The 26,300-nt window shown below is 51.7% G+C and overlaps 1 protein-coding gene across 7 annotated transcripts in view; it reads left to right on the top strand.

Annotated features, from left to right (window-relative positions):
- The window catches only part of TPST2 (tyrosylprotein sulfotransferase 2), a 55,979-nt gene that overhangs the window by 13,072 nt on the left and 16,607 nt on the right, over nucleotides 1-26,300 (top strand). For 4 of the 7 annotated variants that reach the window (XM_060028271.1, XM_060028273.1, XM_060028272.1 and 1 more), the window contains exon 1: nucleotides 22,637-22,702. The exons of 1 other annotated variant lie outside the window; for it this stretch is intronic. The gene's annotated coding sequence lies outside the window, so the exon portion shown is untranslated. Of the gene's footprint in view, nucleotides 1-22,630; nucleotides 22,703-26,300 lie in introns of those variants that run through there. 2 more of the 7 variants (XM_060028276.1, XM_060028275.1) reach the window with 1 other exon arrangement.

Below are 26,300 nucleotides of genomic sequence, written 5' to 3'. Positions count from 1 at the left end.
CACGGATGGGTGAGAAGGGATGGCTCTTCCCTGGCCCGCTTCTGGTGAGGTCGGCTGGTGGGTGGCAAGTTCCCCACGGGGCTGGGGGTGTGGCAGGAAGTGGTGGGCACAGCCAGACCCATGGCGGAAAGCCCACATTGTGGAGGGTGAGGACACCCAGGTGTGTGCACCTTTACTGAAAGGATGTGATCGCTTGCTGTCACTGTCTCCCAGCTCTGCTGTCCGGGACCTTCTCCACTTAGGACTAGGGACAGCAGGAGCCCAGATGAAGCGGGTAATGAGGACTCAAGAGGTTTCTCTGTGTCTCCATCCATCCATTTCTCAAATACCTAAATCCCTGTGACTTGCCAGTTTCTGAGCAAACAGCTGCATCGTTATCTTTTTGTATGTGATGTCATTGACCCCTCACAGTGACCCATGAGGCAGCCATCGAGAGGAGCCCTCATTTGGTGGAAAGATGGGGCTTTTGGGTCAGACGCACTTGAGCTGGCTCGTGCACAAGCTGTGAAACCTTGGGCCAGTCCCTTCCCCTCTCTGGGCCTCAGTTTCCTCACCTGTAAAATGGGGATCATATTAGTGACCATGTCTTGAGTTCCTGGCACGATTATAGATAAGGTTATGTGGTGCCTGATGCATAGACATGCTCAGTAATTCACAGCGATCAGGATTGTGTTGTTCACACATTTTATAGATGAGGAAACTGAGACTCAGAGAAGTTCAGGGACTCTCTCCACCGCATCTTGCCCCCTGGCTCTGTTCCTATTGATGTCTGGGCAAGTCTGCAGATTCAGATACTCTCCAACAAGGTCCCAGGCCCCCTCAGAGCCCCAAACCATTTTCCTTTAAGGAAAGGCCATTCACTCACTCTGAATCTGGCTTCCAGAAGTCGGTGGACTGTGAGGAGACGGTTCTCCTCACGGGTTCCTCCCTTTGATTTTTGAAGTGTTCTTGTTCTGAGCAGCTCTTGAAGCTCTTTGAAATTCTTTCTCTTCCACCTGCTTCAGGAGCACGTGAGAGGGAGGAGGGTCTCCCAGTCCTGGGCTGTGTTTGTCCAAGAGGGAAGCAGCAGGGCAGGTTGATGTCCCAGGAAACTAGATCCCCAGGGATGTGCTGCTTGCAAATTGTGCTCTTAAGACCCCCACCCAAATCCCACCCCTGTCCCCCGCTCAGATGCCCTAAAGCTCACCTGGACGAAAGACCTGTCTTATCTGGGAACATTACATCAGCAAGTATTATTACCCGCTTGCTTTGTTCTTGGTCAAGCCTTTCTACCTTTTTGGCTGTCTGCCACTGCAAAACCTCTACAGCAAAGAAATGCAATCAGAAAAGCCATAAACTACAATTAAGGGGCAGGGGAAGGGGGAAGTTAATCAAAGACTTTCTAAGCATGAAGTATCAGAGCAACCTTCTGACCTCTGCTAAGGATATTCTCTGGTTAGTTTTGCTTGAGGAAAACTCAGATCCACACCCTTGGGGCAGAAGTGAGAGTGGTTAGCTGGCTCCAGCCATCACTGTGAGTCTTCAAATAAGACTTTGGAAATCAATGTTGCTTAGATTGTCAAAACAAATTTTTTAAAAGTCATGCTGGGGCCTGGGAGAAGACCACTTGAATGGTAAGTGTGCAAAGGTCAAAAAGAGCCTGTTACGTGTCTGTATCAGTTGGCTTTGAGTGGTAAAATCCGAATTTAAAATAGTGAAGGTGAAAAATAAGGGCATTTATTGAGTTAGGTAAATGGTTAAGTCCAAAGGTAGACTGCCTTCAGCTATAGCTGTATCCAGGTACTCCACTGTCTCAGAGCGCTCTCTCTTTTGCTCTGTCTCTCAGATGGGCTTTCTTCTGTGACGGCTTCTTTCTCAGGCATGCTCTCCCCAGTAACATCTCCAGGCATACATCCTGCTAATTTAGTTATCTCAGCTATAAGAGAACTATTTCTCTCATAATTCTTGCAAATCCTGGGATTGATTCCGATTCATCCACCTGGAGTCTCTTACCCATCCATGAGCATCTGTCCCCTCTTACTGACCAGACCTCAGCTGCTGGTCTTGGGCATGGGGTCAGCCCTACCCCAGTCACAAGGACAGATCCCAGAAGACTGGAGAATGCATTCTCAGCAGGCAGGTTGACAGATGCCCACACCAGTGGTGGGGCAACAATGAAAGGGAAAGGCAGGGTTTATGTCCTGGGGGAGAAAGTGGAAGCAGGCACCGCCCTTAATGGAGTATTTAATCTGCTCCAATATGGTATTAAAGCCTTTATGTGTATTTAGTTGCTCTCCTCTTTCACAGGTAAGAAAGTGAGGCTCAGAGAGGTTAAGTGACTCACCTAAGGTCACAAAGCTGACAGGTGGAGAATTTAAACTCACCTCCATCTTCCTGCAAAACGCATTTTTTTCCACAGCTCCCTGATACCTGGGGAAACTTAGTAACCTGCAAAGTGAGCTCAAAAAATAAAATATGAATGCCTTTGGGTGGGCCAATCTCTGTGTTAAGGTTGGGAAGAGGAAAAAAAAATTTTTTTAAGACTGCAGGACCCCTCAGTCCATGAGCTCCCGACCTTCAAGGAGGTGCAAACAGCAGTTATCATAGAGAATGGTAAGGGGTAGACATAGGGGACCGGGAGACATAGTGGAGTGCTTACTACAGGCTGGGTGTTCAGGGAAGATTTTCTGGAAAAGGTGATGCTTAAGCAAAGGCAATAACAAACAGGCCAAGGTAAGGATGAGGAGAGGGTATGACAGGTACCAGTTAGTTGGGGCTCTTGAGTAACAGAGACAGAAACCCAGTTTCCATGGAATTAAGCCAAAAAGTAAATTTATAGGCTCATGTAAAAAGTTGAGGGTTAGTGATGGCTTCAGGCATGGCTGGATCCAGGAGCCCAACGAATATCAGTGATTCATGTCTCTATCTCTCAGCACCACCTTCTTGGGTTTTCTTCAGTCTCAGGAAGGCTCTGAAGCGGTGACTAGAAATGGCCCTGTACCCTAATTGTCTCGCCTCCCCAGAGGATCTTGCAAGAGTCTCTAGCCAACTGCCATTGACCTAGATTGAGTCATGTATCCATCCCTGAACCAGTACTGTGACCTGGGAGCAGAATGCTATCATTATCCAGGCCCGGGTCAGGTGTCTGCACCTGGAGTCTAAGGTAGACTGAGAATGTGGATAGGAAAATCAGGTGTGCGTGCCACCCTCCGGGCTGATAGTAGTTCTGTTTGGCCAGAGCTCGGGGTCAGATGGTGAGGCCCCCATAAGCCATGTGAAGAATTACCTCCTGAAGGTAGTGGGGAGCCTTGGGGAGTCTGAGCAGTGTCGTACAAGCAGAAAGTGACAGGCCCGCTGTGTAGAGATGGGCAAGAGCCGGGGGCCAGGTTTGGGGTGCTGGACAGGGCTAAGTGGTGAGCTGGACCAGGCTCATGGAAGGGAAGGGGTTCACAGGGATCTTGTTCGACAGGGAAGCCTGGAAGGGAACCAAGGTCAGGAGATAATGTGGTGAATTGAGGTCGCCCTGGGAAGTTGGGTATTTCATGATTGCTGTGCAGAGAGGGGCCCGGAGAGGGGCCCAGGGCGAGAATTCTGTTCAGTAAGTATTTAGTGCTAAGTATGTACTATGCTCCACTCTGGCGAGCAAAGCACTCAAGGACCCCAGACAGTTAAGTATGGGAAGTCAGTTACGGGCCGTGTTAGCTACTGGGAAGTGCTGGGGAGGAAAGACAAATGGTGCAGGTTAGGGGGGTCTGGGGTGCTGTGTTGGTGGGGGCAGGTTGCAGTGTGAAATGGGTGATGGGGCAGGGGCATGAACGAGGACAGGAAGGCTAAGTGGATGTCTGGGGAAAGGGCATCCGGGCAGTGTGCGTGTGTGTGTGTGCACACGTGTGTGTGTGTGCACACGTGTGTGTACGGAACAGCAAGGGGGCCGTGTGGCTGGCGGAGAGCGAGGCAGGGCAGGTGCGGAATGAGGACAGAAGGCAGCGGGCAGGGTTGAGCCTCCAGAGCCTGTGGGCCGTGTGGGGACTGGCTTCTCCCGAGTGAAGTGGGAGCCATGGGAAGATTCAGAGCAGAGGAGGGGCCGAGACCTGATTTCCACGTTCATCCAGTCACTGGCTGCTCACTGACAATGGACGGAGGAGACTAGGGCGGAATCAGCGAGGCCAGTTAGGAATTAGGCAGACAAGAGACCTGGGTACCTTGGTCCAGGGTGATGAGACATGGATACACAAAATACAAACGCCTAGCAAGTGTGAGTGATGTGGAGCAAGTGGGTTCTGGCTCTGGTTTGGTGGGGGTTTTTTTTTCTCTTTTTTTATTGTGTTAGAATACGCACAACATAAAATTTATCATCTTGACCATCTTTAAATGTGCAGTTCAGTGGTATTAAATGTCTTCACATCACCACCATCCATGACCCCAGTAACTCTTTCATCCATCTTGTAAACTGAAGCTCTGTACTCGTCAAACACTGGTTCCGCATCCTCCCTCCCCCAGCCCCCGGCAGCCACCATTCTGCTTTCTGTCTCTATGAATTTGGCTGCTCTAGGGACCTCATATAAGTGGAATCATCCGGTATTTGTCTTTTTGTGGCTGGCTCATTTCATTTAGCATAATGTCCTCAAGCTTCATCCATGTTGTAACATGTATCAGGATTGCCTTCCTTTTTAATGCTGAATAATATTCCATTGTATAAACTACCACATTTTGTTGATATATTCATCTATCGATGGACACTTGGGTTGCTTCCACATTTTAGCTATCGTGAGTAATGCTGTGAGTAAAAATACCTCTTTGAGACCCTGCTTTTCAATTCTTTTGGGTAGATACCCAGCCCTGGAATTGCTGGATCATATGGTAATTATCTTTGTAATTTTTTGCGGACCCTCCATACTGTTTTTCACAGCGGCTGTACCACTTTACATCCCCACCAACAGTGCCCAAGGGTTCCAGTTTTTCAACATCCTGACCAACTTGTTATCTTCTGTTTTTAACACTAGCCCTCCTGATCCGTGTGAGGTGGCATCTCATTGTAGTTTTGATTTGCATTTCCCTGATGAGTCGTGACGCTGGGCATCTTTTCACGTGCTTTTTGGCCGTTTGTATGTCTTCTTTGGAGAAATGTCCTTTCAAGTCCTTTAGCAGTTTTTGAATCGGGCTGCTTGGTTTTGGTTGTTGAGTTTTAGGAGTTCTCTATAGATTCGGGATATGAATCCCTTATCCGTTGTGTGATTTGCAAATATTATTTTCCCGTTCTGTGGTTTGCCTTATTACTCGGTGGATAGTATCTTTTGAAGCACAGGGTGTTCTCATTTTCATGAAGTCCAGTTTGTTTATTTCTTTTCTTTTATTACCTGTGCCTTTGGTGTCAGATCCAGGAAATCACTGCCTGGCTCTGTTTTGAAGGTGCAGTTGACAGGATTGGCCGCAAGGTTGGGTTGGGTTGGAAGAGACAGAGAGGGGTCAGGCCTTCTTGCTGCCTCTGAGGCTTTTGGCCCCGGGCATAATGAGCTGCCCACAACTGGAGTGGAGTGAGTTAGGGGGAGAAACGAGGAGATTAGCTTTGGATACGTTAAGTTTGAAGTCCCAGCTTGACGCCAAGTGGAGGTGACGCGGAGTCAGTTGCTGGCCAGGTCTGGTGTCGAGGAGAGAGATTTGGGCTGGAGGTGACAACACAGGAGTCATCAGCCTGTGGGGAGCAGAGGAAAGCCTGGCAGGAGGGAGGGAAGACGATGGCAGACAAGTAGCAGAGTATGAAACCTTTTCTACCTGTGCCAGAATGGCCAGGATTGGTCCAGCATAAGGAAAAAGCCTGAAAACTTTCTCGCACCAAGCGGGAGAGAGAGAGCAAAACAAGCAGACGTCACCTCCTTGGCCCCTGATCAGAAGCCACCCGGCCTGGTGGTTCATTTTTTGCGTGTGGGTTTGGGGCGTATGTGTGCCAGGCACTGGGGCGTGAGTGGCAAAATCGGGGGCCGAGGCTCAATCCATGTTTCTGTCCCTGGCACCTGGCACCAAGCCGGGCCCCGGGAGAGTGTCTGGCAGCCAGAGGTCCTTGAATGAATGAATGGAGTCCTGTGTGTTCCTCTGGAACAGACAGGAAAGGTGTGTGGGTGGGAGGATGACCAGCTGCATTTGGCAAAGTGTGATTCTTTAAGACTATTTTTATTGAAGTCAAGCAGACATACAGAAACGTGCACACATCATAAGAGGACCGCTCGATAAATTTTCAAAAGATAAACATGCCCGTGTGTACCCAGATCAAGAAAAACACATGCCCGGCACCCGCCATCCAAGACACCTATACCCCCTCCAGGCGCCACGAAGGGTGACCACCATCCCAAAGTCTCCTACTAGAGATTAATTTCACCTGTCTTTGTACTTTATTTACATACAAAGTGCTTTACATACATAAAAATGTTTTACATACATAAAAGCTTATGTTCTCTTTTGTACTGGCTTTTGGGGCTAATATCTCAGCATAATATCTGAGCGATTTACCCATATTTTGTGAAGTTCTGGCTTGTTTTCTCTCCTGGCTGTTCAGCATGGATGGATTTATTTGTATTTGCTTATTTATCCATCCTCTTGTTAGTGAGCATTTGAGTGGTTTCCGGTTGAGGGCGGTTGCAGATAATGCTGCCAGGAACGTGACATGTGCTCTGCGGTGAACAGTTAGATGCATTTCTGATGATATATCCTTAAAGGTGGAATTGCTGGTCATAGGGAAGGTGCAAGGTCAGCTTTTGTCTCTTATGCCAAAGAGTATTTCCAAAGAGATTGTGCCAGGTTACTCTCCCACCCGTGGAACATGAAAGCTCTGATCGAATCACATCCTTGCTAACACTTGGTATTATCCTCTTTTTTTTCTTTTTTTAAACCATTCAGAGGTATAGTGGCCCCACGTTGTACTTTTATTTTGCATTTATTTCCCTGCTGGGTAATGAGATTGAGCAGCTTTTCACATGCTTATTAACTATATAGATAACGTCTTGGATGACGTGTCTCTTAAAATTTGCCCCTTTTCCTGATGGGTTGCCTTTCCTGTTCTTATTGATTTCCCAGAGTTCTTTATATATTCTGGATACAGATATCTTGTTTGCCATATATATTGCAAATATCTTCTTCCATGTGTAACTTTTTTTGATCAGTAAGAGATAGAACCAGGAGTTTTGAGCCTCCGAGTCATTGATTTGAACACAGGTCAAGCGCTCACCTGTCTGAGCCTCAGTTTCCCTCTCTCAACACTCTGCTAGGCTAGAGTGTTTAGCCTAGTGCTTGGTGTGTAAACAGAGCTGGGACTGTTATTAGCACCTTTGCAGGGATGAAAGCCCTGAACTAAAACAGGCAAAACTAGCCCCGTGGGGCTTTTCATAAGTCATCCCTGTTTCTTGGGTCAGTTCTATAAATATCTATTAAGCATCTACTATATACCAGTTGCCGAGCTAGGGATTGAAAGTATGGCAGTGAACAAGACCCAGTTCCTGCCCTTGGAGGAGGTTGCACCAGGGTGAGTGCGGAGGGCTGTGGGAGCCCAGAAGAACACTAACCGGGCGAGGGCATCATGGAAGGCTTCCCAGAGTAGGCGAGCTTCATAGTGGAGTATACTTGGGTAAGCGTCTTCTGTTTAGGTGCACGCTTGGGTGCCTTCTGTGTTCCAGGCACTGGTTTCCAGTCAGGAGTGATTGTGTCCCCAGGGGACACTTGGAGATAGTTTTGGCCGTCACCGCTTGGGGAGGGGACGCTACTGGCATCTAGTAGGTAGAGGCCAGGGATGCTGCTATACAATGCACACGACAGCCCCATAACAAGAATTATCTGGTCCAGATGTCGATAGTGGTGAGGTTGGGGAACCTCTAGATGGCCAATGCCAATGCCATGTGAAATTATTACAAGGGGGATGAGCAGAGGGACCGGGAATGTGATCTTGTGCAGTGGATGTCAGAGAGGGCTTGAAGCGCGGGATGCCGAGGAAGGACGCGGATGAAGGAAGTGGAATTGGCAGGAAATGGGGGACGCCGAGGAAGGCCGCGGATGAGTCACGGTGATGGGAGCTCAGGGCATGCTTGGAGATTCCCCTCGTGTCTGGGCCAGGCCTGGAAAGGAGGTGTGAGAGGGCTGTGGGGACCAGACAGTTAAGGACTGAACCTGTGTGTCTGCTTCGAGAGCCACAAGCCCCTTGTGGCCGTGGCGCCCTCGAAATGTGGCTCATGCAGCTGGGGCACTGAATTTTCTATGAATACGATTTAAATTTAGATTTCAAAACAGATACTCCATTCCATTCTTGGCAAACTTTTAAATATGTGTAGAACTATTCGGGGATGTGGATGTACTTTTCCATCTGTGAATTTTATGAACTTTAGCTGCAGATTGGGTATTTCTACTGACAGTGGGTCATCCAAATTGAGATGCATTGATGATAGAAGATACAGCCCCAATTCCAAAGAATTAGTACTAAGAAAGCAAGTAAATTGTCTCATTAATCATTTTTATATTGATTAATAATATTTTGGGATATACTGGGTGAAATAAAATCTATTATGAAGTTTTTAAGTTCACCTTTTTCTTCTTACCTTTTTAATGCGGCTGCTGGAAAATTGACTTTCACGGGTGGCTGACCTTGAACTTCTACTGGATGTTGCTGTCATAAACCGTGGGGAGGAGCTGCAGCGTCGTGCCGAGGCTGAGGGCTCATGGAAGGGTTTAGACAGGGGGGGACATGGTCAGGTTTCCGTGGCAGCTACACCCTCTGGCCACAGTGGCGAGAGAAGATTCCAGATAACAGGTCAAGACCAGCCATAGGGAGACCAAATAGCCTGGAAGGCCTGAGCTCTGGCCGCAGAGGGAAGCTGTGATGTCCCAGACAGGTAGTGTCCACTGCCAATCCATGAACAGGTGGCCAGGCTGGGCCCCCAGGGAGGAGGAACGTTTGGGGAGAAGTGGGCACGTCCTGGGACTGACCAGTCCTTCAAAGGGGCCTCACTGCTAAGAGCCGGTAGGAGAGACCTCGGCCGGTACAGGTCCACCTGTTCCTGGTGGCCACCGCTCCAGACACCCACCAGCCCCGGCCTGGCCTGCACCCCTACGCTGGCTGCTGCCTGCACCCCACTCAGGTTGGATACCCCGCCTCTTGCTGCCTGGCCCTGCTCTCCACTGCTTACCAGTTGTGCGACCCTGAGCAGGTGGCTTTCCCTCCCAGCGGGCCACCGGCTCTGCCTGACCTCACCCATGTTGTACAGAGAGTACAGGAGAGATTATAGATGCTGACAGGTGACGGGTCTTCCTGGGCTGGGTCTTTTGGGGATGACAGCATGGAGCCCGGGGGGAGGAACATCTGGTACGTTCTCCAGTTTGCAGGGGTTTCCCATCTCCGATCCCTGCACTACGTTCCCATTTCACAGCTTTGGAAGCTAAAGCTCAGAGAGGCGAAGCAGCTTGCCCTGTGTCACACGGCACAACAGAGGCAGGGTTCTTAGGAGGAGTCTGACCTTATAAGGTCCGTGGCCACCGCTCTCATGGCCACCGCTCAGTGTGTGATGAAGGGCAGGGTGCGGCACCTCTCTGAGCCTCAGCTTCCTCATCTGTCAAGTGGGGAGGATGGCGATGCGGAGCACAGCCGACTGCCGTGTCGCGGTAGTGGGTTGAGTGCAGCAGCGCGGTGCCAGCCCAAGGCAGGGCTCCAGACGGCGGCTACTGTTTGTTGACTGATCTGCACATAAGTCCTCACGGCAGCTCTCCAAAGTGAGTGGCATGAGCCCATTTTTCAGGAGAGGAAGCTGATGTGCAGCTAGTGAGAGCAAAGCTGGGGTCCCCACCAGCTCCTTGGCTCCAGAGCCCTTTCCTTCCCCCATCCTTGCCCTTATCCCAGAGTCCTGGCGTCACCTCCTGTGCATTAAAGGGCAGGTGGGCACCAAGATCCAGCTGGTCCTTTGTCCTGGATGACTGGACATGAATGGGCACAGGGCAGCCTCCCCGGTGGTATTTTCAGAAGCTCCCCTTCCCTCTACAGAGCTGCTCTCCCGCAGGACGTCTTCCTTTGCTAGGTAAGCAGCTTTGCTCTCTGAGAGCCGGAGTGCTTGGGAGGGAAGCTGGCATGGAACGTGCCCAGGATGTGGCCAAATCCTAAAAGCCAGAGATGGCAGAGGCCTTAGAAGTCATCAGCCCCGGGGTTTGGTTGTCTAGCCTCAGTCTGCACATCTGGAAAACGGGAGGAATCGTCAGCTCGGCAAAAACAGTAACATCTGACAATACAGAGTTGGTGCAGACGGGGGACTTGCAGACCGTTGGCAGGAGGGTCTTCGGAAGGCACTTCTGCTGAAACGTAGAGGATGCCTGGCCCCCAAGCCAGCCAGCTGCTTTTAGGTGGCTACTTAGAGTGGAGCTGCGCTTCTCGAGTTTTAATGTGCGTGGGGATGCCTGGGGGCTGGGTGAAATGCAGACTCTGATGCTGTACCTCTGGAGTGGGACCAGCAAGCTTCCAGGGAACCCTGCTGATGCATCATCAAGGCCGTGGGGTGCCTCTCACTCACGAGCACAAGGAGGCATGTCCCTTTGTGATGGGGCGTGTTGCGTCAAAGATGGAAATAGCCTCAGTGTCCATCAGGAAGGCTTTGGCCGAATGAATGGTCAGCCGTCCCTGCCGGGGACGCTCTGGAGCAATTAAAAAGAGGGAGGGAGACCCACTGGGGTCCTGCACATGGATGTGTCTTGTCTCCCAAGAGGATGGCCAGGGCTTTGCCTGTGTCATTAACTGATGTGGCCCCGTGCTAGAACAGGGCCTGGCGCACAGTGGGTGCTCAGGCAGTGTTTACTGAATGACAGGATCAGTATGCTGACATGGGAAAATCTCCCCAACCTGGTGTGGAGTGAACCGATCCAGTTTCAGGTTACGTGTGATCCAGGACCTCTCAGCCCTAGTAGCATTACCGACATTTGGGGCTGGATGGTTCTTTGTGGTGGGTGCTGGGCATTGCAGCCTCCCTGGCCTCTACCCATCAGATGATCCCTAGTTGTGACAGCCCAGACTGTCTCCGGACATCGCCAGTTGGCCCCAGAGGGGCAAAATCAGGCCCAGTTGAGATCTACTGTGTGATAGGACAGTATGTGGCTAGAGGGAGGAAGGGTGAATGGAAGGATGAAAGGATGGGTGGCAGGGAGGGTGGGAGAGAGGCCCTATGTGATTTCCATTCAGATATGATTTTGGCTGTAACTTCATAGAAAGCAGGTGTCGGGGGCTCCTCCCTAAGATGATAGCGGTTACCTCTTAGAAATGAGGCAAGAGGACAAGACTGGAGATTTTGCTCCAAGGAGACTTAAGCCTTTTCTGTTATTTTTAAATATGGAGGTTATAAGTGTGACTTGAGTGATTAAATAAATTTAAAAAACAGGGATGGTCCAGGGACCCACTTCTAGAGTGCAGGGATTTAGTGAGGGTACACACCTGAAGTGCTCAGCACAGCGCCTGGCACCTAGCAGGAGCACAGTCAGAGGAAACCATTGTTGTTTTATTGTGTTGCATCCCTCTGGCAGCCCCTAAGCATATGAAGCAGTTAAGCTCTTCTTTCCATATGGGCAAACTTGAGCTCAGAGATGGGAAAGGACTTTCCCAAGGTCACACAGCAAAGTAGGAGCTCGGCTTGACTGAACATCGGTCTTCATGGCTCTGATGTAGGGGCCACTTCTCCTCTGCCACCCTGTGTTCCCTGCCGGGCATCTGGACCTCCTGATCATCACATGTGAGGCTGTGTGGGCTGCTTCAAGTCCCCCAGCTTGTTGATCACTGGATGTTCACCAGCCAAGCTGGCACCCAGGAAGTGGGCAAGGCCGGAGGTGGCAGGGCTGTAGCCTGTGGCAGTTGCACTGTGGTTTGGCCCAGCAACTCTGGGAGGACTGCCAAGGGTGTGGAGCCTGTGACGGAGGACCTTGGCGGAGACAGTCCCTGGAGGTGGGCACTGGCTGCCAGCCCTGTGCAGCTGCAGAGTCGTACTGCTCCTCTCCTGCTCAAACACCTGCCATGGCTCCCTAGTACCCAAGTCGAAATTTCCTTCCTGTTGAGTTAGCATTCTGTGCCCTACAAAAGATTCTCTATGACATTGCTAGATTCCAAATACTAATACTGATAGTAATAATAATAGTAACAACAATAATAATAATAATAGGGCCTAGAGTACCTACTGTTTGGTAGGCATGGTACAAAATGCTTTTCATGTATTATCTTATTTAACTCTTACAAAAGCCCTATGGCACTGCTGCAAGTCTGATTCTCATTGTACAGAGGAGGAAACTGATGCCCACAGAAGTTAAGCGTCTTGCCCAGGGTAATGTAGCTCATGGCCCCGCCAGGATCTGCAGCCTGACTCCAGAGCCAGGCTCTTAACCAGGAGGCCAGCCTACCTCATCTTACTAGGAGAATGAACCAGCATGATGCCCGCAGGGAGGAGCCTGGGTCAGGGTGTCTGGAGAGCTGGGCCCAGGCCTGGCTGCACCATGACCTTGCTGTGTGACCTTGGCCAGACTCTCTGGGCTTTCACCAGGCTTCCTCCAAGGCCAGCTCTACCTTCCGAGGCTTCAGGTCTCAATATTGTGCAACAAGCCTAGAAATCACCCAATTTCTTTTTTCCATTCTTTTATTTTACATCACACCATTGATAAACATCCACTGTAGAATAGTTAGAAAATCCAGAGGGAAAAAAGGAGAAATTAGTGAAGCCCCAGTTAGCAGTTTAGGGTATACCTTTCTGGAGTATTTTCCCAACATAAATGTCTACCAGAGTGGGATCAGATAACCTTTTTATCACCTAACATCACATCCCAGATGACCCATAGGGTAATGAATCCTTCTTTTTTTACGGTCGTATCCGTAAAAAATACCAGGTCTGTTATTGTTGTACCGTGGAATATTTAATTAGGGTGTCTAGTTAGAAATGATGATAAATTAAGAGCTGACATTTACTGAAATCCTCCTCCTGCCGGGTCCTGCCCTAAGCACTTGCCTCAGTGGTCATCACAGCAACCCTCTGAGGTGGGCCGTTCAGCCCCATTTTACAGATGAGGAAACTGAGGCTGTTGACGTTAACCAGGCCCAGGTCTCCTGGCCTGTCCTTGGCAGAGCCGGATGCGGCCCCAGCCCCTCCCGAGCCCTCCATGCAGGCCCTTAACCACTGGGCATCCCTGCCATGTGCCTCACCTCCCGTGTTCTCAGATGCCCTGTGTCTTTGAGGTGGGTGCGCTGTGACTGTCCAAGGAAAGGGAATGAAGTGGCTGCCCACTGAGCCCAGTGTGTGGAGAGGTGACACATGATGTATACAGCCAGAGCTCAGTAAATGCTCATCTCAAAGCAGAAGTTGCAGTAGGATTTCTCAGGGCAGGTGGAGACAGAATCACTCCAGGAGGAGTGGGGCTTTGTGGGGACCCATTTCCACCACTCCACGTGGATTTCCTCAAGGGACTCCCAGCAGCCTCTGCTGTCAAGGCCGGGAGCGTTTTGGGGGGTGTCCCAAGCTCCCCGGCTCCTGGGCACAGTGTGAACAGAACTGTGTACTCAATTTAGGGTTTAGTCTGGAGGGATCCCGAGACCCAGAGCTGAGATTAGGTATATGAGGCGCTTGACTTGGGCACAGAATTTAAGGGAGTACCCCAGAGCTCAGCAGTCAACATAAATACTATTTTAATGCAAATTAAAAAAAAATCAAAACCAGCGGGTGAACCTTGAAAACATTATGCTAAAGGAAAGAAGCGAAAGACCCCGTTTTATGTTATTCCGTTTATATGAAATGTTCAGAAGAGGCAGATCCGTAGAGACAGAAAGTATTGGGTTGGCCATAAAGTTTGTTCGGGTTTTCCCCTAAAGTGTTATGGAAAAACCAGAACGAACGCCTGGCCTGAGGCTAGAGTGGGGTCTCTGTGTCACCTCCTCTGGCCCAGAGCATTTGGCCTCTTGGCCACCTTCTTCCCTCTGTCCTCCGTCTCCTCTCCTTTGAGGTGGTCCCTGGATCCCCCGGCACCTCTAACCTGGCCTCCAGCCCTCGTCTACTAAGCCATCCTACACTAGAAAAAGCCGTGTCCACCCCCAGAGCCCCAACCTCACCAGCACTCACCACTTCCCACTGCCCCCAGGATAACCCCAAGCTCCTTACTTACAGCCTGGGCCCCGCCAACCTCCTTTGCCCACCCTCTTGCCCCCCCATTGCTGACTTCTGCCTCACATGTTCATGTGGAACCCATATTTATCCAAGAGCTACAGCCTCAGCCCTATGTGCTTTCTCACAGATAAGCCTCCACCTCACTTAAATCCTCGCCGCAGCCTTGCTAGTAAGGGTTGGTGGACCCATTTTACAGGTGAGGAAACTGAGGCCCAGGGAGAGGAGAGGACACCGCTAGGGGCCTGGAGCAGAGGCAGGTGTACACCCGGGCAGACTGACCACATACCTGGGATTCTGTCCTCTGCTGGCAATGGAGATGCACACGCCTTGTTCTCCTTCCCCTCAGGGCCCCGTGTGCAGTGTCTGAGGCCAAGGTCACCCCCACTCCGGTCCCTGATGTCCTCCACCCACTTCTGACTGGAGTTACTCTCCAAGGTCACGTGCTGGCATGTGAGGCCAGCATGGGTGGACGTCACATGCCTTTCATAATAGTTCCATTGTCTCTGATTTTTATTTATTTATTTAAAATATTTATTTATTTATTTTTTGCTCATGCCACACGGCGTGTAGGATCTTAGTTCCCTGACCAGGGATCGAACCTGGGCCCCCTGCAGTGGAAGCGCAGAGTCTTAACCACTGGACCGCCAGGGAAGTGTCTTTTATTTTTTAAATAAAATCAAAACGGCTAAACCACACCCCAGAATATGCCATTGAGCTTTTCCTGGTACACACCCTTCCCATGCTCTCGTTTGATGGTGGAGCGAGGAAATGGGCAGGGAGAGGGAGGAATGGGACCCAGGGCCCTCCTGAGGCAGGGGTGCAGCTCTTGGCTCCCCGAGTCACAGACTTTGGTTCCCAGGGGCCCGGGAATCTGGATAGGAAAAAAAAAATGACATCTTTATTTATATTAATTAACATCTCCAGGCATCAATGTAGGTGACAAATGGCAGTCATAGTAGCAGCAGCAGTAGTTGGGCCTTGGTCACCGACAGAAACCGTATGTATCTTCATATCATATTCCTGTTGCCGCAGACACCTGTACACATCACAGCACGCCAATGACGGTCGTTATGAGGCCCACCCCTCGATCTGGTTATTCATGGCTGTAATGAAGCAGCATGTAGGTGACAGTATCACAGCGTCTTCATCAGTGTGTTCTTAGCCGGACTCGACTATAAGTGGTTTCCTTTTACTCTTACGTAATTGATTCCATTTAAAAACACTCTTCTGGGAAGGGGTCCGTAGGTTTCACCAGATGGCTAACAGGGTCCATGGCAGCAGAAAGGTCAAAGACCCCATTGGGTGTGGGTTCGAGTCCTACCGCTGCCCGGCACCGCCAGAGCATGGGCAGCCGCTTCCCTAGTCTGCATTTCTTATTTGTGCCCAGATCAGAGAGGTGCTTTCTCCCTCCGGGTTGTGGGAGAGTCAGTGATGGTGCTGGACGCTGCCCTGTGCAGGGTCCGTCCGGCTGACCGTTGGGTGTGGCCCCGGGAGCGCTAGCACCCGGATGTGCACGCCCCCTGTCCTGGGGTCCTTCCCCCTCCGGGTGGCTTGTCTGTCTGTCCTGTGTCTGTTGCCCTGACACTCCTCACTGGCAGACCTGTGTCTCTCCTAAGAAACGATGTCACTTAAGCTCACACTGTGTGCCAGCCTCACGACAGCCCACCAGGCGGGTGCGCTTTGCACCCTTATTCTGGAGAGGAGGCAAGTAAGGCCCAGAAAGGAGAAGTCGCTGGCTCAGGGTCACACAGCTAGTGGGTGGGTGAGCCCAGATTGCACCTGGGCCTGTCCGGCTCTTGGCCTCCATGCTGGGACCACTGCAGTCCCCGAGCCTGGCCAGTACATAGCCCTCAAATGCTGAATGCAGTGCCCCACGCAGTGTTTCATAGCTCGGGGGAGGGGCAGCGCTCAGCAAATGCAGATCCCTGGGCTCCGTCGGGGAACTTCCAAACCAGAATATTTGGGGGCAGGACCCAGGAATCTGTCTTTTAAGAATTTCAGGTGATTCTGATGCGCGCAGAGGTTTCGAGCCACCTTAAAGGGGAGATATAACAGTGATACAGTAACAAAGCTCTGAGCGCTATCAGTTCACGGTAGCACCCACAGATGAGAAAACTGAGGCACAGGGGAGTTAGGTAACATCGCTGTTTACCTCCCCTGCTCCAACCAAGGCTGCATTGCTAGTAACCACCAGAACCGGACTCCAAGCCCAGTGTGTACAACTCCCACTACAGTGCTCATCCCACCCCCGCCACCCCTACTTCTGGAAGCTTCTAGACAGAGGAATGGAGACAGGTCGTGTGTGTGTGTGTGTGTGTGTGTGTGTGTGTGTGTGTGTGTTGTGTGGCGTGGGTGAAGGAAGCCCGGGCCTTGCAAGGTCACCCTGGCCTTTTCCTGTTTATACTCTTGATCAGGCAGGGGCCCGTGTGTTCCCGAACAGGAAGCCCAGAGGGAGGGCTGCACCAGGCGCTGGGGGCAAGGCTGGGACATGGGAGCCAAGAGGCTGAGCTGGTTACTGCCCCGGGCAGCTGCATGATCTTGGACATGCATCGCCCCCATCCATGAGTTGGCAGGGGAGAGGTTTGGGGGTGATGGTTAAAAGCTTGGCTTCTGGCATCAGACAGAGCTGGGTTCCACTTCAGGCTCAGACCGTTCCTGTCTGTGTGACCTCAGGCTGCACGCTTCACCTCTCTGAGCCTCAGCTTCCGCCTCTGTCAAACGGGGCTAAAAAGCGTGCCTCGCCCTACTCCCCGGGTTGTTAGAGGCAAAGTGCACAGCAAAGTGCCCGGCACACACAAGTCTCTCTCCTTAAATCTTTAGTTGGCAACAGGCCAGACATCGGATGACTCTGTGTGCACATGCATTGCTTTTTCTAAGAAATATCAAATATTTTCCCGAGTTGTCCATTTTTCTCACCAGAGGCCGGCTGCCTGAGTCCTCCCACTAGGCCTTCTGAGATTGGGCCCAGAACCCGAATATGCACTGGCTTCCACGGTCACGCACGGCATTTGCGTTTTGTGAGTTTGTCCTAGTTCCCCTGGGAGCTCACACAGAGCAGGGGCCTGGCCCACGATGGCCTGAGGGACGCATCGAGGTTGCCGCCTGATTTCTTTAGTCTCGCTGGAATCCAGCCGTGTGTGTTCCTGGATGTGCTGTTTCTGGCTGCTTTCATGGTGCAGAGGCAGAGTGGGTAGCTGTCACAGACCCTCTGACCCACGGGGCCAAAATCATTGGCTTCCTGGCCCTTCACAGAAGTTTGCCAACCCCGCCTCACCGGGCCACTGGCTTCTTCGTCTTCGGGTTCCTTCCAGTCTTCATCCGCGTGCTGTGATGACAATGATCATAATATTCAGTGCTGACGTTTTTGCACGTCTGTGCTGGGCACAATGAAGTTATGGAATTCCTCATGACTCTCTTTGTCCCAAGTGTTACTCCCATTTCTCAGATGGCAACACTGAGGCTTGGAGAGCTGGATTGACGCAGGACACCCAGCCTCTGAGTACAAGAGCCAAGAAGTAACCTCCGCCCTCATCACTCCCCATCACTTGTGCCAACAGGGTGCTGAACTGGGCCTCTGAGAGGGAGGCAGGGTGGCACGTGGGGGTCCAGCTTTGATCATTTTAGGTTAAAAAAAAATGCAAAGCTCATCAGGAAGGAGAGATCTAGGAGCATGGGCTATGGAGAGAGAGGAAGATTTGGGTTTTCCTTTTACTCCCCTGCTTACCAGCTCTGTGGCCTTGGGCAGGTGAACCTACCTCTCTGAGCCCCAGTAAAGAGATGGTTAATAAGGGGGCTTCCCTGGTGGCGCAGTGGTTGAAAGTCCGCCTGCCGATGCAGGGGACACGGGTTCGTGCCCCGGTCCGGGAAGATCCCACGTGCCGCGGAGTGGCTGCGCCCGTGAGCCATGGCCTCTGAGCCTGGGCGTCCGGAGCCTGTGCTCCGCAACGGGAGAGGCCACAGCAGTGAGAGGCCCGCGTACCGCAAAAAAAAAAAAAAAAAAAAAGAGATGGTTAATAAGGGAGAGTCAGATGGGATCCTGGACAGGGTAGTGAGAACAAAATTCTGTGATATATGCAAAACCCTTAGCTCAGTACCTGGGGCACAGAAAGTGCTTGGTAAGTATGAGCTAATACTTCTGAGGCCGCGCGCCAGCCTGGCTTTTCTTCTTCCTCTTGAGCCACCTCATGGTGCTTCTTATGCCCAAGCATCATCCAGAACCTCAGAATTATTCTTTTGCCTCTTCCTCTTGCCCCATTGGATCCTGGCAGGCTCTTCTTGGCTGGCTTCCCTCCGGAGTGCGTTGGAGGTCTCTGATCCCCAGGGATCCTGAAGGGAACTCTGGTCTCCCCTAATCTGCTCGGGAGGCTTGGGGCAGTGAGGTCGCAGGGAGCAGGGGCAGGTGGTTGCCATGGTGATGGAATGTTTGGGAGTTGGTCCCCACTGAGAGGGCTTGCGAGGCTGATGGCTGAGCTTAGGCATGTGGCTACCAGGTACCCCTCCAAGGCTCCTCTGCAAGTGCCATGACCTGCCCCCTGGGCTGGCGTCCTGTGCTCCAGACCCCCACCCCTGCTCCCCAATCTTGGGAACCTCTTGATCTGCCGAGCTTGGAGAAATCATGCAGAATTGGAAAGTTCAAATGAGTCTGACCCCTTAGGGCATGTCTTCCCCTCCCACGGGGGGCATTACACAATCACAGTCGTGATTATCTGATGTGCTGGTTTCCTGGATCCCCACTAGAACATCATCTCTGTAAGGGCAGAGGCCTTGGTGTGCCGCCCTTGAGGTGTTCCAGCATCTACTTGCAAGCATAGTACGTGCTCAGTAAACATTTGGGGAATGAATGAATCCGGCCTAAGAGCATCTTGAAGACTGACCAGCCCCCCTCCCCTCTCCTTCCTTCCAGTGGTCATTCAGGGCAGCCCATGGGTCAGTGAGAAGGGAGCGAAGTCCTCTCCCATCCTCTCCTGCTGCCCCCGTTTTATGAGCCATGTGACATGAGACCAAGGATGTTATTGTTAAAGACAGAACCAGATTTGGAAACTGGCTTTCCCTCTTAGTAAGGCACACTTGCTGTGGGCCAGGTTCTGTTCTAACACGTTCTAACATTTATACTTCCCAATACTCGTATGAGGCTAGTTCCACATTTACCCTGGCCACATTTCTAGTGCCCTGGGGCCGTACGTGAGCCTCCTAGGAGGTATTGTTGTCATCTCCATTGTACAGAAGGAAACTGAGGCTCAGAGAGGTTAAGTGACTTGCCAAGATCACACAGCCAGTAGCTGGTGGACCCTTGATTTGAGCCCAAACAGTCTGACCCCCTACTATGGCTGGCATACAATTCAAAAAATACTAGCCATTTTATTATTATCTAGATCAAGGTAATATAACAATACCGTGTGTTCTTTTTGTTTTTTTTTTTTAAATAAATTTATTTATTTATTTATATTTGGCTGCGTTGGGTTTTTGTTGCTGCGCAGGGGCTTTTCTCTAGTTGCTGCAAGCGGGGGCTACTCTTCGTTGCGGTGCGCGGGCTTCTCACTATGGTGGTTTCTCTTGTTGCGGAGCACGGGTTTTAGGCACGCAGGCTTCAGCAGTTGTGGTTCGCGGGCTCTAGAGCGCAGGCTCAGTAGTTGTGGCTCACGGGCTTAGTTGCTCCGCCGCATGTGGGATCTTCCCAGACCAGGGCTTGAACCCAGGTCTACTGCATTGGCAGATGGATTCTTAACCACTGCTCCACCAGGGAAGCCCAACACCATGTGTTTTTAGGAGAAAAATATTATCACCTACCACCCCTGTGGCATTTTGAGTCTGTTCCCTTCTCATTTTTCGTACATGGGGTTTGTGTTTGCTGGTTGGTTCTGTTGACTTGGTGGTTTCGCTTTTTGGCACAGTCGTGCTTACCCTGAACCCCCATGGGCCTTTGTCATCCGTAAATTGGAGAACCAAGGCGCCCCCTCCCCACTCCGCCCTGCCATTGAGTTATTGTGAGGAGAAAATGAGGTAGCGGTGTGGAACTTCCTTGGTCTGGTGTTAAATGTACAGTGGTGCTTAATAAATGCTGATGTTCCTCCTGCAAGAAAAGGAGGGCTCAGTGACCCCTCCCCATGCCTCTCACATGTCTTCCAAGTCTGTGTTGTCCAGTAGAACTTTGTGTGAATGATGGGAATATTCTAGATCAGGGGCCTGAAAACTTTTTCTATAAATGACCAGATAGTAAATATTTCAGGTTTTGCAGAACACGTAGAATTTTTCTTATTGCTGCTGCTTCCCCCTCCCCCTCCCCCCAGCCCCGCCCCGCATCTTCTTCCTCCTCTTTCCCTTGAAAAAAAAAATATGTAAAAGTCATTCTTAGCTTGCAGGCCTTACAAAACAGGCTGAGGGTGGATTTGGCCCAAGGGCCATCATGTGCTGACTCCATCCTAAATCTGCTCTGCCCAGTATGGTAGCCCCCAGGGGGCCACTGGGCTGTTGAATTGTGACCAGTGCCAATAAGGAGCTGGATTTTAAATTTTATTTAATTTTACTTTATTTATTTATTTTTAATTATTTTATTTTATTTTGGCTGCGTTGGGTCTTCGTTGCTGTGCACCGGCTTTCTCTAGTTGCGGCGAGCGCGGGCTACTCTTCATTGAGGTGCGTGGGCTTCTCATTGCGGTGGCTTCTCTTGTTGTGGAGCACGGGCTCGAGGTGTGTGGGCTTCAGTAGTTGTGGCACGTGGGCTCAGTAGTTATGGCTCACAGGCTCTTGAGTGCAGGCCCAGTAGTTGTGGCACACGGGCTTAGTTGCTCCGTGGCATGTGGGATCTTCCTGGACCAGGGCTTGAACCCGTGTCCCCTGCATTGGAAGGTGGATTCTTAACCACTGCACCACCAGGGAGGTCCCCATTTTACTTGATTTAAATTTAAATACTGACCTGTGGCTAAAGCGTCATGTCGGAGTCTTGGCGTCGCAGCTCTGAGTGACTGAAGGCTCTGACAGCCCCGTTTCACCACCCTGAAAGGGGCCATGGGAGCTGCCCGCCTGGCAGGCCTCTTGAACTCTCTGGCATTTCAAGGGCCGCCTGAGGGCAGCTGGGCCTGAGCCATCTCGTCTCCGGAAAAGCTTCAAGGGCCCTGGTCCCTAATTGTGTTTGTTGTTGTTATTCCAAGAACCAGGCTTCTCTTCACTGGCCACCCATATGCCCTGGGAATGCCAAGCCTGTGTATTCTGTAGCTGGGAGGAGGGGGAGGGTCTGGGAACCCTTCTCCTCCTGGGGTTAGATATACTAATCCCTGGTATTTCAGGGAGAGGAAAAAAAACTGTATAGAGGCAAGGAGAGAGAGAATAGGAAGGGAAAGAGGACCCCAAAAATGGTCCTACGCCCAATGTATTTGCATCATGGCACAAATAAAATAATTGCTGAGATTTTTGAGTATTTGCTATTGTCTTGTTTAAACCTCCCAATAGCCCATTTTACAGCATAGGAAAACCGAGGCTCGGAAGAACAACAATCTACCTAGTCAGGGAATCATCCAACTCCAGAGCTGCATCCTTAAACCCCCCCACCCCACCTCTTGGGCTGGGACTAAGCAGAGGGAAGTTGAGCCTCAGACTCTGTGACTCTGTGAAGAGATTTTTGCTCCCAAACCTCAATTTTCACATCTGTAAAATGGGAGAAGGTGAGAATTGGACTAAAAATCTGCCACCCACTGCCTCCCCCAGTAAATGGTAAGGGCATAGCAGTGACATGTACACCAAGATCCCATTGGTTCCCCATCAGCCAGGCTTCACGCCAGACCCCATGAGTTCACGGCCCATTCCTTTAATGCAGTGGTTAAGAGCTGGGCGTCAGAGTCTCACAGATGTGGATGGCGATCCTGGTTCCCCGGGTCAGTTGCTCTTCCTCTTGGTGTCATTTCCTCACCTGTAAAATTGGGAGTGTCGTACTTTCCTCGTTGGGGGATTAAATGGCACAAGGCACCCACAGCAGGCATTTGGTCAGTGTTAGGCGGCAGTGGTGGCACGGCATTGTCCAACTCCAGGGGGCGCCATATTTGTCATAGGCTGGGTACACAGTGCCCTTTGGAGTTGAGCAGTGCGCAGCCTGTTCAGCCATACCCAGCAATTCCAGATGGTGATTCGTGGTACAGCGGTGGTGGTTGTTGCTTCTTGTTATATTGACTTTTCCTGAAGTCCAAGGTCCCTGGGCCAAGAAGAAGGGAGAGCCCGGTTGTAAGAGACCCATTACTTCCTAAGGCAGCAGTGCCTTAGCTCAGGTTCTCAGCTGACACCCCTCTGCCTGAGAAGTGAGCCGGTTCACTCCCTGGCTGAATCAGTGAATTTAGACCCCAGCTTCAACATCTTGGGCGGAGGTGGCCTGTCCCTGCCTTGCCGCTCGTCTCCCAGAGTCACTGTCGGGCACCCTTGGGAAGCCCAGCATCCCCTTCTGCCCCTCCGAGGGGGCCCAGCCCCTCTCCATAGCACCCACCCCTACGGCGCCTAATGCAGCGTCTCTTCTGCCTCTGCAGGGCTCAACCCGTGGAGAGTCTTAGCAAGCAGCCACGAGGGCTAGATCCCAGGGATGAGAGTGTCCAGGGGAGGTAAGTGCTTCCCGAAGGTCCCCCAGAGACCCGGCTCCTCCAGGGACAGTCCCCAGCCTCCTGATTGGGCAGCCGAGCAGACTCCCCCAGGCAGCTCTCTCCTCTGTTAGAAATCCAGACAAAGCTGGATCCCAGCAGCGTGGAGAGGGCAGGCATCTGTTCTTCCTCACCCCTTAGGAGAGTGATTCTCCCGGTGATGGGAGAAGGCCGAGTCCCCGAGCAGGCAGGACTTACCCGGCATTAGTGGGCAGATTCAAGCACGGCCAGAACCCAGCCGTCTGCGTGCCACCTTCCAGCCTCAGTGTTCGTGGCGTGCTTGCTTTGCCCTTCACACAAAAGCTCCCTGAACCTCATAATAGCTCCCTGAGAAAAGCTTCTTATCGTCCCCCCCTTTTTTGGAGGAGAAAACAGAAGCTCAGAGAGGCGAAGTCCCTTGTCCGGCTCTCCTGCTGGCAAGTGGCAGAGGCTGGATTTGAACCTGGGGCTGTAAGACTCCAAGTCTGAGGGTCTTAGCCACCATCCTCACTGCCAGGATGCCGGGACACCTCCCTCGACAGGGTCCAACAGGGTGGCGGGGACGGAGGGCAGGCCGGAGTCCCTGGGCTGGGCCCTCTGGCCCTTCCTGGAATGGGCGGAGTCTCTGATTCTGGGTGATCAGGAGGCCACCTTCTGCTTCATAGGCTCCCAGCTGCTTTCCCTCTGCCAAGTGGCCCTGCCTTTGCTTCTCAAGCCATCCTCCAGGTCTGTGCAGTCTCCTCCTCACGGCTGACTTGCCCGCTTTGAGCTGTTTTCTCCTGGCGACTGAGATGAGCCCTTCGCTGGGTGCTGTCCAAGGACAGTGAACAGCTCAGCCGCAGCCTGGTCTGACCCAGGCCTGCCACTCCAGCCATGGCATCCATCTCGGGCTAGTTGCCTCTTCTCTCTGAGCTGCTTGCTGGGCAGGAGGCATCCCTACCCCAGAGGTGGCGGAGAGGATCCCGCTACGTGAGGCATGGAATAAGCTTTAGCAGAGGACGTGCTCAGTCAATGTAAAAACACACAACTCAGTGCTTTGTTTTGAAGCGCTGTAGCCAGATGAATGCTCAGTATTAAGCAAAACTCATGAGTTGATAACATTTAAAAAAATTCTGTCTATCCCTTCTTCCAGGCCTTTTCCCCTGGCATTTAGTATCCAAGTCACTTCCAACCCCAAACAGAAGCTCGAAGAGTACATAAACACACACACACACACACACACACACACACACACACACACGCAGGCACACTGTGTCTATCCTTTTTGGAAACCACTTTCGCAAATTATCCCCTTTTCTCCCTTTCTCTGCATCCCCCATCGCCATCTGTTCCCCAAAGCTTCAGTCTCTCACTCCCCACCAAGTGTCAGGAAGAAAGGGTGATTGTACTAATTCAAGCTAAAGTGTGATTGACAGTCCCCCAGGGTTTTGACACTGAAATAATAATCATTGGCAGAATTCTACTCTCAGGTCTAAGGGGAGAATTTCAGTGAGCATTTAAAGAAGCCGAGAGCTCCATAGAGGGATTTCTGAGGGACTTTGTGTCCTGTCCAGCCTGCTTCCCCGCTGAAAGTAGCCCTGGAATTAGATTTCCCCATGCCAGACATGAATCCAGTGTACACATTAACTGCCAACAGTTTCAGCAGCATATGATAGGCTCAGGTTTCTGGGGAGAGGGTCCCCCGCTATTTTCTGATGCTCAGAGAAGCCAGCAACCCCCGGATGAGACTCATCTTTGCTTTGTCAGTTGCTTCTAGAATCCTCACAGCAGCCTTTGAGGTCAGTGGACCCACCCGTCTTTGTAGCTGAGGAAACTGTGGCTTAGATGGAGGAAGTGACTCTCCCAAAGACACATGGCCAGGAAATGCCGGGGCCTCTTAGCAGTTTCGACCCCAGGCCCCAGGCTGTGTGCTTCTTCAGCTTTGATGTTTATTTTCCACTTGCTATGGCCTGAGGGGCCCCAGGCAGCCCAGGCCCTCGTGGGTGGATTGGTCCAGCTGCCAGCCGGGTCCTTTAGTGGTTTCCGGTGAACCTCCCATCCAAAGAAGAAGGCCGCCTCCCACTCCTTTCCCTTCAGACCCTGTCCCATCCGCCAAGCCACCTGAACCCCCCGGCATGCTGGGCTCTTTCCTGCCTGTTACTTTGCACTGGCTGTTCCCTTTGCCAGGAACTCCCTTCTCTCTCTTCTCCACCTGGCTGTTCAGAACTTCCCTGTCCACTGCTTAGAACTCGGCACAAGGGCTGCCTCCTACAGGAAGCCTTCCCTCACCTACACAGGTCGAACCTGTCACCCCCTCCCTAGTGTGGGTCCACAGTATGAGTGGACTCGGGGGGCTGAGGCTGTGTCTCTTAACTCCATAGCCCAACTCCCGCACACAGTAGGAACTCATGAAATGTTGGGGTAAATGAATAACCAGTCAGTGATCATGGCTAATATTCTTTCAAATGCTCCCAATGTGCCGGGCACATTCTTAAGTTCTTAAAGGGGGTCATTTAATGTTCATAATAGCCCTTTGAGGTGGACACTCTTAGACCCATTTTACAGATGAGGCTCAGAGAAGTGAAGTCTGTTGCCCAAGCTCACACAGCCACACAGGAAATGGCAGAGCTGGGATTTGAACCCAGGTCTGTCTGACTTCTTGAATGCCCAGAGACCTCAGGCCCTCACTTGGATTCTAGAAAGAGGTGAGAGAGGAAACGAAGGTTCTGAAACACAGCGGGGGTGAGGCAGAGAAGGGCTGGGTGGTCGGAGGTGGGCTGTCTGTCCAGCGTCTGGGTCTGCACCTTTTGCGTTGGGCTGAGGTTGCGTAATCAAAGGGCCTTGAGGGTGAATTAGGGAGGAGGATAGATCTGACATTTGAGTGACTAGAGAAGGGGTGGCTGGGCTGGGTGGACCCCTACTCTTTGAAACCAGCCCCTACCTAAAGAATTGGCATTGAGGTCTCATCATCTTTATTAGTGACATTTGGGAGGGGTGAGGAGCTAGGCTCAGGGTCATAATTCATGTCCTAAGTCATCCCCTCCCCCTGTTCGCACGTCACCCCCCCAGTCTGAGCATCCCAAAGTCTCCGCAGGACACGGGCAGGAGCCTCCTGACTGACCTCCCCGCCTCCGTTCCCACCCCTGCAGGCCCTCTCCCCAGGGGCTGCCCGTAGAGTAAGTCCAGCTCCTTCCCCATCCCCTGAGGACATGCCTGGCAGCTGCACCCCATCTTCCCCTTCCCTCCCCTCCAGCCCCAGAAGCCTCCTCTCAGGTTCTTGAACACACCAAACCCTCTCTCTCCCATCTTGGGGTTTTGCACTCTCCGTTCCCTCTGCCTGGAGCACCCTTCCCACACATTTTCACACCACCAGCTCCCTCTCATCCAGGTCTCAGCTTGGACGTCACCTCCTCCAAGAAGTCCTCCTTAACCTCCCTCTTCCTTCCCCTTCTTGATCTCTCTCATGGTGTCCAGCTTATTTCTTTGCAAGCCATTATCACGGTCTGGCGGTAGCTTGTGTACCGTCCACATCCCCCACTCAGTTGTAAGCTCCTTGAGGCCAGGGGCCTGGCTGTCTCGTCCACTGTCCTGTCTCCAGCCTCGA

Source organism: Delphinus delphis, chromosome 13 (genome assembly GCF_949987515.2).
Source record: "Delphinus delphis chromosome 13, mDelDel1.2, whole genome shotgun sequence".
NCBI classification, from domain to species: Eukaryota; Metazoa; Chordata; class Mammalia; order Artiodactyla; family Delphinidae; genus Delphinus; species Delphinus delphis.
Note: the sequence above shows the minus strand (reverse complement) of the source record. Positions and strands in the feature narration are given on the sequence as shown.